Source organism: Octodon degus, unplaced genomic scaffold, assembly GCF_000260255.1.
Source record: "Octodon degus isolate 3935 unplaced genomic scaffold, OctDeg1.0 scaffold00195, whole genome shotgun sequence".
NCBI lineage: Eukaryota > Metazoa > Chordata > Mammalia > Rodentia > Octodontidae > Octodon > Octodon degus.
The window spans coordinates 3650796-3663871 of NW_004524771.1; the positions used below are offsets into that span (position 1 = coordinate 3650796).

At 47.5% G+C, this 13076-nt stretch overlaps 1 protein-coding gene across 2 annotated transcripts in view; it reads right to left on the reverse strand.

Annotated features, from left to right (window-relative positions):
- The window catches only part of Snx29 (sorting nexin 29), a 626724-nt gene that overhangs the window by 4500 nt on the left and 609148 nt on the right, over positions 1–13076 (reverse strand). The gene's annotated exons all lie outside the window — the stretch shown is intronic.

Here is a 13076-nt window from a genome sequence, read left to right on the forward strand (position 1 = left end):
GTGTTTAAAGTCCTATATGAAGATGTGTAACAAAAATACAACATAGGGGCTTCTTGTGGAACTGACCCCAAGAGAACGATCAGGAAGCTCCTAACAGCACTGTGTAAAAAGCTGTTTGCTCTGTTTGAGCAGATTACTGAGAGTAGGTACCAAACACGTACTCGACAGGAAAGCAGCTGCCACTGCAGACAGGGACGCGGGCAAGCCCTCTCCAGCCTGTAAGGATGGTGCTACCCTGCAATGCAGGGAGAGCGTAATTGTGCCACACACACACATTGTTTCCTTTGCTCCATGGCTATTGCTCCAGCCTCACATGGCCAACACTGTCCTCGTCACTCCTGCTCTGTGCTGAGCCATGGGCTTTAACCTTCTCTTTAGCTGCAGCTTTAAAAGCAAGGGGGGCAGATGCCCATCAGATTTTGTAGAAAAGGCAACACCCAGGATGAGGAGGTGCATGCCATAAGGGATATTTACAAGGTGGGGGAGCCTGGTCAAAGCTTTTTACAATATGGTGACTTCTGAGGTAAGATATAAATTCACGGTAGGGGCGCACCTCTCTGTGGAGGCAGTGGTGAGGCCAAAGGCCACTGAAGCTGAGCCGGAGTTGGGCGGTGGGTGCAGGAGCCCGACAGCACAGCCTGTGAGCTGCAAGGGAGGGGCTCCCGGCGGCAGCTAGGAGGCACCCAGCGCTGTCTGTCTATTGAGCAGGCTAGTCCCTCACCTACGCCAGTAGGCCCAGCCCCATGGGCCGTGTGACACAGGGTGGTTGGTAGTGTCACCCTCTCATAGAGGTGGAAACTGAGCTTCACGATACAGCTGGGCCAGGTCACCAGTAGGTAGCTGAGGTGCTCTTCACTCTGGGCCAACTCCAACCTTGGCATCTGCCTTCACCTCATTAGAGTCAGGCTTCTCAACCCCGGAGGCTGCATTTTAGAACCACCTGGAGAAGTTTAAGGCTGCCTCTGAGCCCAGGCTCCAAAGATTCAGGTAATTAACTGGGGAGGGTGTGGCCTCTGTTCTATTAAAGTAGGACAGTTGGGCAGAAAAATCTGGAAATTTAAAGACAAGCTAAAGTGAAAACTCCATCTCTTAGGTTTCAATGGTGGCTTGTTGGTGGGTTGGCAAATTGGTCAAATACCTGAGACTGTATGAACTTTGAGAAATAGCTCTAAACTATCCTTGGAGGCAGGCAAATGGGCAGACAGTCATTTCATGCAGGTTGGCAAGTGTGAGAAGGGGGTGGAGTGCTGGCACTTCTGGGAAGCTGTGTGCCCCCATCTGTTCCTTCCAGATCACCCACCTCACAGAGAGAGGCCCCCTTGCCCAAGGAGGCACTTGCATCAATAGTGCTGTCACTGCCCTAAGCCTGCCAGCCACAGACGTTTCACTGCCACAAACGTTTCTCCACTGAAGTATGACTGCAATGCTGAGCTTTCTTCACAGGGTTCCCCTCAGGGTCTATTATGAGAAGATTATTCACACAGAAAAAGGTCCTGGATAAAAAGCATAGCTCCATCATCTTTAATAGGTGAGGAAAACATGGCAGGGGAGATTCCTTCCTCCATCTTCCTTATCTCAGCTCTTCAGCCTTGACGTACTGTTTGAAATGCATTATCATTTCATTATTTTCTGGAATTGGTTAATGCAGAAAGTAGTGCACAATAAAAAAGTGTGTTGAGATGTATAAAAAGTGAGTCTCACCAGCCCTGTCCTCTGGCAGCCACAGTAATGATTTTTAATGTATAGTATCTCTGGAGTTCTCTATTGCATCTAGAGGTATATATGTATACACAGCTGTGTGTGGATATAAATGGTTTGCTATTTCTAAAAACGGAAAATTATGCACTATGCTGCCTGCTGCTTCTCCCTCTTAATGATGTATCATGGAGATTTTTTTACAACGCTCCATATAGACCAGCCCTTACATGCTGGGAAAGGGTTGACAAAATCTGCTTATGAAGTGTCAGGTCATAAACCTTTCAGCCTTTGGGGCCCTTCAGTCTCTGCTGCAGCCCACTGCTATGCTCTGCTAGTCAGAAAGGAGCTGTGAATGCTGCACAGATAAATGGGAGCCAATGGCATCCTGCAGAGCTTTACTTACAGAGGCAGGTGAAGGTAGGGTATGGTCCTGGCCTGCTTGGTGGCCTCAGTGCTAAGCTCTTAGGTGTCAGTTTATGTGGCCACAAGAACCAAGGCCAGTGCACTGGCCCAGAGCACAGGCACAGTGCTTGTGCCTTCCTCCCTCATGAGCCTGACTACACACAGAGGTCCCCACCCTTGGGTCCCCTCAGACCTCAGGCTAAATGCCAGGTGGATCTTGCCTTGGGACTCCACTGGCTCTGTGAGTGGCACATAAGACATCAAAAATGCCATGCCCTGAGTATATGCTAAGCAGCTTTATCCTCCTTTCTGCGACATGCACAGAGGGTGAGTGCCGTGAAGTTGGAGAGAGTACACTGCTGAGCAGGTGCAGGCGTTAGGGCTGGTCCAGGCTTTGAACCGACCTCCACCACTCCAGTTTGTAGGAGGATTCAGGCACTGCTACAAGCACCTCCAGGGGCTGGACATACGGATGCTCAGTGGCTATGGTAACATGTGGGAAAGCGCTAAACAAAAGGTCATAATCCTACCTCAACATCTGCCATCTGCTGGGATCTCAAGTCCCCCCCCCCCCATGGGGGAGGTGGGGCTTGAACCTAGGGCTTTCCCACTGAGGTCAGTCTGTCTGCCCCTCCCTCTCCCTCCCTCCCTCCTTCTTCTCCTTCTCCTTCTCCTCCCTCCCCTCCTTCTCTCTCTCTCCTTCTCTCTCTCTCTCTCTCTCTCTCTCTCTCTCTCTCTCTCTCTCTCTCTCTCTCTTGATAGGGTGTCAGTAAGTCACTAAGTGACCCAGGCTGAGCTCAAATTTGTGATCCTCCTGAATCAGCAATCATAGGCATGTGTTACCATGCCTGACCAGAACTATAATATTAAGCAAAAAACCAAATGCTACACTAGCCATTTTGCTGTGTGTAGCTACACTCCCAAGGGTCCTCTTCCTCCTCTCTCATTCCTCACTATTATGCCTGCCCTGACTTGTCCCCTTTCTGAGCATCCTACCCTGACCTTTTTCCTGAGCTAGTACAGTACGAATCACCTGCCAACTTTTCTGTCTCCCTAGCACATCAAAACCATGGAGCAGGTGCCTCATCTGTTGTGTCTCTGTAGTTTCTCCAAGCACCTGGCCATAGCAGGTGTTTTTTTTTTTGTTTTGTTTTGTTTGTTTGTTTTTTTAAATACTGCCTGTGTGAATGATGGCATTTTCAAGATCCAAGCTATAGGCCCTGGCTGGAGACATGAGGCTCTGAGATAAGGCTGGACCCAGCAGGCGCCCTCGGTCCATCCTCTGAATGGGCGCCTCCTGTCCAACCGAATGGCAAGGTTTATCACAGTCCTGCTCCAGGGCCTAGCATGACCCCTCCCATAGGTCGGGCATCCTGCTGTGCTCCAGTTCTGACTCTGACTATCTTGAGTTTTTGCTGAGCCACAGCCAAATGGGCCCTTGAGTTATTCTTTTCTTTGTGGGGCTTGGCATAGCACACTTGCCTGGTGAATTAAGATGGCATAAGGGGAAACGACCTTCATCCACAGAAAGCCATGAAAGGGGCCAGGCAGAGGGCCTTGTTCTCAAGGCACACAGGCCAGAGGAGGTAATCAGTTGTCCCCAAATTCCAGTTCTGTCCAAGGAAGTGCAGCTTTAGAAGACACGGGGTTTCTAAGGATCTAAAGGGCAGCAACCCAGTAGCTACTGGTTTCCTATTGATGCCAAGTGCAAGCAACCACAAACTTAATGCCTTAAGCAGCATGGCAGCTTCTCTTACAATTTCAGAGGTCATATGTCCACCATACTTCTCTATGCTGAAGTCAAGGGTGGTGACATAATGCTATGCAGACCTGAGACACAGACTTACGTTTCCTTCCAAGACTGTTCCCTGGGCAGGAAGTTCTTCCCTTTCTCCCAGAGTTCATGTGGGACTCTAGAGGCCAAGGCACTTTGCAAGCCAAAGATCCCTTTGTAAATGGGTAACAGGGCCAACCAGATGGCTCAGTAGACTAAAGTTCCTGCTTAGGCAGGTGCAGTGGCCGGGGTTTGAGCCCTGGAATGCCATCCTGGCCCTGTCCCCAGGGCATGCTGAGATGAGACTGAGACTGGGCATGGTGATGCCTGTAATCCCAGCACTTAGGAGGCTGAAACAAGAGAATCACTATGAGTTCAATCTACGTAGTGAGATCCTGTAGACCCTGTACTAAATACATTTTGAAAAAAGAATAAATAAATAAGGCACACATAACAACACTGAAGGCCTGGCTGCCTAGATACAGGATCAGGGTCACCCAGGAAGGGAAAGGCTTCTGCTCAGCACCTCCCCTGGGGCCCATTTATACACATCCCTCAATCAGACATACCATCAGCATGGGCAGGGGCAAGAGTCTCTGTTCTTTTTCCTAAAAAGATACTTGATTATTGTGAAAACCTCAGTATTTTACTCAGAACCACAAGCCTCACATTCAAAATGTATGTTCTTCTGGGTATTCCCTTGTGTAAACATACATATCTGCGTTATACAAGTGGAGCTTGCCTACCATACATTTCTTTTCCACTTTCTCTTAGTAAACTGTCTTTAATTCATAAATACTTAAGAGCCAGACAAGAAAACTCAGAAGGTGAGTAGTTGGCCCCGTAATCTAAGCATTAGACAGGAGATGCTGGCCTCAGCTGCAGACCTTTGGGGCCTAGGTTCCAGCTCTGTGTGATCTCAGGAAAAGTCCTTAGCTTTTCTGATCATCAAACTTCCCTCCCAGGACTCTGCTGAGGATGAAGAGAAGGCACAGTGACTGCCTGGCACCCAGGCAAGGACTCTAGATGAGACTTGCAGATAGGTGACGAGGACATCCATGCCTGACCTGGGCTTGAGGACCTGGTATGGACACAGTAGCCTCAGATGAGGGTGAGAAAGCCCAGTACTCACCTTCTGGAACTGCATGGACAGATCTGAGCCCAGTAGCTGCCACAACCACCCCCAATCAGGGAGTCATCAGAGGCTCAGTCTCTGCCCCAGTGAACCAAGCACAACTTCCACAGTCTGTGCCTCAGCAGAGTCTGATAGACTTCCTATGTGAGGCATGCAAGAAATGGTCATCCTGACCTTTCATCCCACAGAAAAGACAGGTTACAGCCTCACTCTGCAGAGCGACCCCTGGAGGAGGAGTCCAGCCTGAGTAGACCCAGGACACTAACGGCTATGTTCTCTGGACTGGAGGACAGAGAAGGCATCTGCAAGTTTTCCTGGTCTCCAAGAGGCTGTTAACGAATGGCAACTGCAGTTATTACAGATACCTTAAAAACTCACAGGCCAGGTTCATCTTCAGGTCCTACTTCAGTCTAACAATGTGCCCCTATGGTGCAGGGATAAAAGACTGCGGCAGTCACATCCAGCCAAACTGGTCTATGCAGTGTCACTTCCTTCACTTTAATAACTGACAATTCTGCTCTTCTAGACCCTTACCCCAACCACTTCCACACGTCCCCAACTCATCTGTCCTTCCCATCCACATCCAGGAAATTCCATCAGCTGTGCTTTGAGATAATGTCAGGTACTGCTTCTGCCTACCCTCCTAGCCCGATGCCACCACCCTCCCCAGCCTGGGGAATGGACTACAACAGACCCTTGTTCACTCTGCGCAGAGCCACAGGCCTTCCTGGCTGCAGGCTCTTGATGCCCTGGCTGGCTCCTCATCTTTACCACACTAGCTTCCTTGTCCTCTTAGCCACTGGGCCTTCCACCTGCTATTTTCTCACCTGGCGCAATCCCTCAGGTCCCCATACTGGGTTCACCTATCCTTGTGGCCTTCTCCATGTTTTCTCCGCCTGATCAGTCCACATCCACTTGGCCAGCTCATGTCTGTCTCTCCCACCAGAATGTCCACAAAGCTGAAATGATCTATGAATTATATCTAAAGTGGCTCTGGACACACAGTAGACACACAATAAATACTGAACGGATGGATGGCTAGTTGAAGGAAGCGACGGACAGACTGAGGCATTTCTCCCCTGCATCACCTCTGCTCAGGTCTCTCGGTGACCTCAGGCTGTTCTCTGCACCCAGGCCGAGCCAGCTGTTCTCTTCTCTGGAACACGGACAGACCCCAGGAAAACCAAGGCCACCCAGTCCTACCTTTTAGTGTTTAGACTAATTTTAATTCTTTTATTTGCATGTATTTTGAAAGGAGTCCTAATGGTTTATATATAAAATTTCCTTTAATAAATGTACTTGCATGGAAGGGAACTGCTAAAGTGTCTCTGTAATTTTCTCATCATGTTTTCTTAGTTTCCCAGTCAAAACAAGTTTTAATCATAGCAGTTCTATATGTACTAGGAAATAAAGATTTTCCCTGTTGTTCTTGGTAATTGTTAATAACTACCAATTGATCAAACTCGTATTTATATTTCACTTGTATTAGCTACCTGGGGTGAACGAAGGATGGGAAAGGGTAATTATTACAGCACTGAGTATCTACAAGTTGCCATATTGTTTATATTAGCTGTCAGTCTTCTCTGCCCTGCTGTGAAGGCCTGGAGGCATCATCTCCATTTTGCCATTGAAGAAATACAAGGTGTGGAGAGGACAGTGACCAAAGTCATGTAGCTCAGTGATAAAATGGGGGACTTGAATCCCACGTGGCCCCCTTCTGCTGGCCTTGTATACTTGGTTTCCTGACATCCACATATTTGAGCTATAATCCCCAGTGAAATATTCTGTTCTTAGTTGTCAGATCATAAACACCCTAAACTAATAGGGACTCAGACCACCCCCTGGGCTCAACCCCTTCTCAGAAGACTCTCCCTGGCCCTTGCACATCCAGAGGGCAATGCCTACCAACTGAGGAGACCAGACCCAGGACGCTGTGCCTCATGGAGAGTGCCTCCCAGTTATAATCTAAGGGCCCCCCCCCCAAAGTCCCCTCTTGGACTTTGATCTCATCTCCTAAGCCACAGCACTCCCCTGACAGCTCTGGACTCCTCACAGACTCTCCTTCTCCCCACCTGAGACTTTCCTTATTCAAGTGACTCTAGTTATTCTGGGCCAAGGACCTGTGACATTCTGAAGCACCTGGTCTGGGACCTTGCAGCACTTCCAGGTCTGAAACCTTTTTCTGGGTGACAGGTTCATGGCTCACACGCTAATGGAGGCTGCGCCAGTGACAGAATCTCACAGCCAGGAAAGCCAGGTCTGCTGCTTCCTAGCTGTGTGACTGCTCTGCCCCAAGTTTCCTCATCTGTGAACAAGAGACAGTGTTAATGACCAGATTGCTGGACCATTTGCCACAGGCTGGGGCTACCTAAACACATGCTGTGCACGCTGTTTCACCGAGGACTTCTTCCTGGATTAACTCGGCTCAGTGCAGTACGTTAAGAGTTTGGATTTGGAATCCTGGCTCTGTCATTCACCAGCCATGTGACCCACTGCAGATCACGTCCTTTCTCTGGGCCCAGGTTTCCTGCCCCTGTGGAGATGATGAGAATAAAGCAGTGCTCTACAGGGCTGTGTGAAGTCAGTGGTTCTGCATGAGCTTGTTGGCCCTGGCCTCACACAAAGTCCCTGAGGACTACATCCCATGGGAGAGATGAAGCCACTGGTGGGCTCTTCTGGGAGAAAGGTTCTATACCATAAAATCCCCACAGGAAAATTCCATCAGGGCCTCTGATAAGGAGCAGCCTCTCTGGAACATAAGTACCTACAACAGGACTGGAGTCCCACGAGGTGATAGATTCCTTAGATTTTATCAGCTGAGCATGTGGCCCTGTCTTGGTCCAGCTCCTGCTTTACTTTCTAGCAGTCCTGACCTTTGATGTGTCTGACAGGGACCTCTTGGCCTAGTTTGAGGGGATGCCCTGTCCCTCTGGCCTCCAGGCAGGGCCTCATGACTCTAAGACTATGTGTGACAGTGAGCAGGGTATGGTGAAGAGGTACTGTGGGGCTCAGCTGCCCACCTTGGTCCCCTCCTGCCCACCTTAGGTCTTCAGGAATGACATGGTTTTCTTTATAATGCCATGACTAGGTTAGTACCCAAATTTACTGACAGTCCTTGTCTCCACTTACAGGAACACAGAGCTGCTTGAGGCTTTGGAACTGGACAAAGCAGAGCAGAGTCTGCAGCCCAGGGTCTCATGATCTAACCTTGGTCAAGCCCCTTCTGTTTACAGGTTTCCTTCCTCATCTGTTACAAAGGTACCAGTCTGCCCCTGGCAATTGAGGTTGAAGGACATGAGTACTGAGGGGAGGGAAATGTCATTATCAAATTCTCTTCCAAATGTAAAATAACCTACTAACTTCCTATCTCACAGGCTGGGAAAGAACCCAGCAGCAGAGATACCTTACAATGTCTCTCAAGCCAATTTTGTGTGTGTGTGTGTGTGTGTGTGTGTGTGTGTGTGTGTGTGTGTGTGCAGGGTCTGACTATGCAGCTTGGACTGGTAGTGATCCTCCTGTTTTCAGCCTCCCTAGTGCTGAGATTACAGGTGACTCAAGCCAATTTCACTACAGGTCCATCCATTCACTGTAGTTGACAATCTCAGCAAGATGGCCTGGGCTGGAGGGATGCAAAGGCAGTTGATACCACCTGAGGACACTGAGGCAGGCCTCCTGGCCCTTAGTGACAGTAAGCAGGGGTGCCTCTGCAGAAGTATGGTGGCTTAGTGGGTGCAAGGGCTGGGACAAGGTGTTATCGGCTTCTTACAAAACAAGCTGCACAACAGGCAGCTAAGGCCTTTCTAAAGACACCTGTACACCAGGGGCCACAGACTGAGAGTGTCTATCCACCCACTCTTCTGTCAGGGAGCTGCACTCCTCCTATAATAATCAGTGCATGAGTTCAGGTGGACTAAATGTCCTGTATCTTTACCCTGGATGTTGTTTGATCCATCTGTGGACTTTAAGACACTGGATCAGGTGAGCTGAGAACCCAAAGTGGGGACAATTGGAATGTCCCTAAAATGTTTGCTAGTGCTATCGACAAAACAGCTCATAATCTTTCCTAGGACTTGCTGCTGACTCCTTATATGTTGGGTTCTGGGTTTATAGGGCACATACAGACTTGGAGCTGCTAACAGCCATTTTTCTATCCACTAGACAGATCACACCTGAAAATGAAGCCAACACTGAGTCCTACTGACATTACTTGAATTACTGGATTAGCCATTCCTGAACCCAGCCCTATTCTTGGACTTGTAACTAGTTAATAAGTACTCATTTTCTGCTAAGCTAATTTAAACTGTGGCCTTGCACTTTTGCAAACTGAGTAGTCCTTACTGCTACACACCATGCTTCTGGAATGTTTAGAGTTAGCATTTTTGAGGATCTCTACACTTAGTATTTTTGAGGATCTTTCATGAGTCCAGATACCTCACTAAACACTTTTCTGATAGTTGATTATCTTTTCTTAGAGGTAGTGACAACATAGTATTCATAAGTTTGGGCTTTACAGCTAAAGAGATCTCGGGTGAGGACTAGCCCAGTCCCAAAGTTATTTCACTTTATCTTCAAATGGCAGAATTTAGGACTTAGACCTAATCCAAACAGCAGCTCTAAAGCTCGGCAGCTGTGTGATCTGGGAAAATGGCTCCACTTCCTCATCTGTAAAATGGGAAGTTTTCTTCTAATACAGATTACAGAAGACCTTTCCCATGAGATAGCTCACAGAGAGCCTACCACAGCCAGGGCAGGCAATATGGGAGAACTGGAGCTAAATGGTGATGAAAACTGTCAACTGCCATACTTTAAATAAAAGAGAAAACACAAGTGTTGCAAACATGAGTCCCTATGGATTTTTCCACCAAACTCAGTCTCCTTATGTGGACCTGATGTCCTCTCTACTGTGGGCCATCAAAGGAAGATAGCTTCTGGCTCATTACAACAAATATTCCCTGAGCATCTACCATTTTCCAGGCATTACACTACATAGTAGAGAGAAGGCAAGGCTCTTGTACAACTGGACATTTCCATTCTAAGGGGCAAGAAACATGTCCACAGGACAGGTCAGCTGCTACACTGGTGCCCTGATGGGGAGAGACAGGGAGACAGAATCATGAGAGGAATCCACACATGCCCACCCAGAGGTAGTGGCAAGGAAACCAACAAGGAGCAGCTAAGGAAAACTCAATGCAGCCAGCAAGGCCAAGAGGCCAGAGCATGCCCTTAGGGAGAGGCTGGATGTGGGCAGTGCTCTTGCAGTGTCTGAGAAGGTGGAGGATACTGGTCACTTGTATGAGGAGGCCACAGGGAAATTCATACAAAAGAAAATCTGAATTGGAAGAGCCATGGTCCCAAGAGGGTAAGAAATTGCCAGTAATTTCATTAGCTTGTTTTTCTGTCATCTCATGACATGGCCCCAGACATGGGTATAGTCATGTGAAGTATGTTAGCCTTTACCTACTCTCACACTTTATAAAAATAGTGAACTCAAATAAGTCACAACTCTTATGTAAATTTACAAAACTTAGGAGAAATTGCAGGAGGAAATCTCTATGCCTGAGTTTACATGGAGTTCCTAGACATGACACCAAAAAATGAAGCAAGAGTGAAAAGATTAATAAGTCTGACTTCATCAAAGGTTTTCGTATGCAGAAGATATTGTTAAGAAAACCTTGGTGGCTAGGTTCTCCTTGTGCTTTGCTCTATATACCCTGGGCATGAGGGCTCTGTGAGGAGACCGGAGGCCCAGGACAGCTGCCACCATGACATGGTATCCAGCTGGCTGACTTCCAGACATGGGAAGGAACTGAGCCACAACCAGCTGAGTGCCCAGCCCATCACCTGATGTGACAGCACTATGTTATTATTGCAGGACTGCAGAGGACCACCAAGACAGCTCTCCTCGAAAGAAGATTCGTCTTCATTTTGGCTAAACCTGGCCCTAAGAATATTGATATGGATACAGCTGGTTAGGATATTTCCTTATCCCCTCAATTGGCTTTAAGCAATGCAAATGGGTCTAGCTGAGGTACTGATGTGTAGTCTTTAAAGCAATGCAACAGGTCAGTGATGTCTTCCCCGTAGCTTCTAAGTAGTATGTGTGAGCTAGGTTGAGTGATACCATGCTGTTGGCTGGGACTGAGCATCAACAAAGAGGCTGTGAGGTCTCAGGGCAGGAAGACTATACATCAAAGCTGAAACACCAACCTCTAAACACAAGATATTTTCTCAAGTTGCATTACATGGATTACTCTCTCTGTATATATTTTCCTCTCCCTCTCCCTCTCCCTCTCTCCCTCTCTCTCTCACTCTCTGCCTACTGTGGAGGTGCTGTCTCACCTCCTACCCAGCCCAGCACACATGTACTTCCTGCCAGTCTCGTAGTCACTCATCTCTGAACCACTCCCCTCTTCATGAATTAATAAAGTCTGCGTTTGGCTGTGGGTTAATGCTCTAGTTAGCCATTGTTCTAACTGGACTTAGGACCCTTTGGCTCCCCGCAGCTACAGATATGTATTTATCTTTTTATTCTTATTGTGGTTTGTACTGGAAGTGGTAGACTGGAATTACTTGTTGGAATTCCAATAATTTTTCCTTAGGATTGCTCCATTGGACCTTGATGAGGTCTAGAGTGGGTTCTCTATACAGGTTACCAAACATTGTGGGTGTCTTATAGAGAGCATCAACCCAGCATCCGATAACCAAAAATTCAGTAAGTAACTGCTCTCAGTTATCACTCCTAGAAGAAAGTTATCACTAACTGATAGTGCTTCAGTGGAACAAGACACTTCAGTGGGCAAAGGCCAGCTGACTTCTTGTGTTCGGTGGCATGGCTCTGTGATATTATACTTTATTATTGTTCTCTTAACTAGCCCAGAACTGGATAGAGGTTATTATGTCCTAAATAACTTATCTGCTTCCCTTTCTGCACTGAATTTTCAGATGCTCCAATGTTTAAAAATAAAAGATATGAAATAGGGCAAGCAATTGTAATAATATCTAAGCTGCTACCTCACATCGTTTTGGGACTGAAGTGAGAGTTTGAACGAAAATGTAGAAGATATGAATGCAGTCAAAATAGCTTCCCTTGGAGAGGCACTTATGAGGTTTTTGTTACCAGCCTCATTTTACAGGTAGATACAGAGGCAGACAGAGGTCAAGGTCACAAATCTGCTAAGTAGCAGGACATGGAATTTGAACCCAGGTCTACCTGACTTCAAGATGTGTTCCTTCAAGTTGCTCTCTGAATGCGATAGGAAATTAACAGCAGAGCTTTGGCTTATCTTTTATAATGAAATCTGATCACCTGTCACACTGACTGGTTTACTAGGGAAAAAGAAGATCTTCTACTGGGGCATCTGCCAACCTGGGCTTTGAGCTGAGTGAGTGAGAGCTTGGTCACTAAGCTAACAGATCATACAGCCTCCACTTCCCAGATGAACTACAACCCAAAAGAAAGACTATGGCCTGGAGACACACAGAAAAATTCATTTGATCTCTTAAATATCCCAAATGAACTTCTTAACTGTGTGTTCCTAAGTCTACCAGCATCTTGGGAACCCAGAACAAGGCTTGCGGTATATGTGCCTGCTACAACAAAAGCTACCATTGAAGCCATACTCAACTAGCAAGTGCTCACTCTGTGTCTGCTGGTAAGTGCTCTACCTCCCGAGGCAGGGTCTAGATCAGTAGTCTCCTTTTATAGATGAGAAAACCAAAACACAAAATTGCAAATGGCCTAATTCAAGATGATGGAAAGAGCAAGAGGTATGACCTGGAATGGAGCCCAGGCCTGTGCAACTGCAGTGCTCTCACCGTTGGGGCTCTTCTGCCTGCATTCCCATCATGGAAGCCCTAGAACAGCATGGCTTGCTTCTCAGTGCATTAATAATTTCTCAACCTGACTTCCCAGAATAAGGTGATGAGAAAAATATCTAGAACTCTGTCACAGCAGGTTCTCATGTGTGAACAACAGAAGCACAAACATGGAATCCTGCTCTTACCCAGCAGTCCACAGCCTGTCTTATCTCCTGTGTGATGTTTATTAAGCTAGTAGGCTGCATGCTC